Genomic DNA, 2,179 nt, shown 5'->3' with positions numbered 1-2,179 from the left:
AGAAAGAATATGTAAACTCCTGTGAAACCTTTGTTTAGAATGCTCTCAATTAAATGATAAGGGTCCAAGCAAGAAGTAAGTTTGTTCCTCAAAGTTTTATAGCTCTTTAGCTATCTGACCTTGACTCAAAATGGGCCCTCAGAGTTCTTTGTTATCTATTGTTTGATCCTTACCACCTGGCAATGATTAATGAGCTTTATCTGTATTCCTGTGCAAATGAACCCAATAAAAGGCCATTGAGGAAAAGGCTCTTGGCCCTTCTCCTTTGAGAGACTGGCCACCTTTCCTCCCCAAGCAGATCATGTTCTGGTAGACTTATTCTCATCCGTGGTGGCCAGGGGGTCCCTACGGGTGGAGCCCCCCCCCAAAGCCAGTTCAGCTCCTTTCTCCCACTGAAAGGAAGGGCTCCGAATTTCTCACTTGGTCTCTGCAAGTCACACAACCCGGGGGCTTGTCTGGGTGGCCCCAGGTAAAAAAAATTAGGAGGAGGCTTCACTTGAACAAACTGTGAAATGCTCTGTGTTGGAGTAGTACATGGAGCACAAAACCACAATCAGTCCAGAATTGACAATGAAATCGAGGGAGCCAAACACAAGTCTCCAAGGTCCTTGATTCTAGAGGAGAGAAGGGGCCGTTTCTTAGATCAGCATTAACTGATCTAAGTGGTGGGATGGGCCACTGCGTGTGCTGTGTCTACCATATTCTGCGCTGGGGCACCCAGCTGAGGGGCAGACAGGGGCTGGAATGCAGCTGGTGGGCTACCATGCACCTACTTTTGATGGTTAATTTCATGTGTCCACTTGACTGGGCCATGGGGTGCCCAGATATTTGGCCACACATTATTTTGTGAGGGAGTTTCTGGATGAAATTAACATTTGAATCATTAGAGTGAGTAAAGCAGATTGCCCTCCCAAATGTGGGTGGGCTTCACCTAATCAATTGAAGACCTGAATAAACAAAAAAACCAAGTAACGGAGAATTTGCTCTCTGCCTGACCAGCCTCCAGCGGGGACATTTCTCCTGCCTCTGGAATTAGACTGGAACTTACACCACCAGCTGCCCTGGTTCTCAGCCCAGGAACTCAGTCTGGAGTATACCATTGGCTCTCCTGGGTCTCCAGTTTGTGGACTACAGAACTTGGGATTGCTCAGCCTCCCTAACAATGTGAGCTAATTCCTCCTAAAGGGATACATTAATACACTACTTGAGACACAGCCCAAGGAAGAGGTGCTTTCTGCTAATTCACACAGAGTTTCCCCCTGGAATAAGCAAGGCTCTGGCAATGGGTGTAGAGTTGAGTGTGAAGAGGTAGGGAAGGGGCTGATATATGTAATTTGAAAAATTATAAGGGGGGGCCTCAAAAAACTGGAATTATCTTCTGGAAGGTGGGCCTCTTATAGCACATACAGGTTTCCTTCACTAGGTGAGTGTTCTAGGGACCCATCTGTGTCAGTGTACCAGCTGGCATTGCTGTGAGAAGCTGTGTTTGGCTTCTGTGAATTTATTTTGAAGACTCTTTCAATGTGTTTGTCCATTTCATGATGGGTGACTTACGAGTTCACCTGCCTACACCATGCTGAGTGTTTACCAGTTTTTGACCAAAAATGGCATGACTCCCATACTCCATGCCCCCACCCCATTCACCCAATATCACCCTTAGCAATTTTTTTTTGTTTCCCTGGATGAAAAAAGTTCTCAGAGGGAAATGTATTGCCCATGTGGAAGAGGTGAAACAAAAAACAGCAGAAGCACTAAAAGGCATCAAAATTGATGTGTTCACAAACCATTTTGCGCAGTGTAAAAAATGTCTCAATAGGTGTATTAAATCAAATGGAGAGCACTTTGAAGGTGACTGAAGTTTAAACATGTAAGAATAAATACACAATTTTTTCAGTTAGCAATAATCGCGCCTCAGATAAACCTCATTGGCTATGATACTGCCACTGAGCAAAGCTAAAATAAATACACATTTTTTTAATAAATAAATTTCAGGTTTATTTGAGTCTCCCCTCATATGTCCTCCTCTACTCCCATGTAGCTTAGAGTTTGGTGGTTGTTTATAGCTCCTATCTCAGCATGAATCATAATACTGGTGATTTTGCAACTCCAGAGGGATCGGAACAATTAAGGGTGTTACGGTTTCTCTGCTAAATTCCTGATGTACTTGAGAATACCTTTA

The 2,179-nt window shown here is 44.1% G+C and overlaps 1 pseudogene; it reads right to left on the bottom strand.

Annotated features, from left to right (window-relative positions):
• Positions 1–1,782: 1,782 nt before the first annotated feature.
• LOC123812208 lies at positions 1,783–1,955 on the bottom strand (annotated as a pseudogene).
• Between the last annotated feature and the right edge of the window lie 224 nt (positions 1,956–2,179).

The sequence above is a fragment of the Phyllostomus hastatus genome, unplaced genomic scaffold, assembly GCF_019186645.2.
Source record: "Phyllostomus hastatus isolate PE091 unplaced genomic scaffold, TTU_PhHast_1.1 phas_scaffold_78, whole genome shotgun sequence".
NCBI classification, from domain to species: Eukaryota; Metazoa; Chordata; class Mammalia; order Chiroptera; family Phyllostomidae; genus Phyllostomus; species Phyllostomus hastatus.
This window is presented reverse-complemented; position numbering and strand designations above follow the sequence as displayed.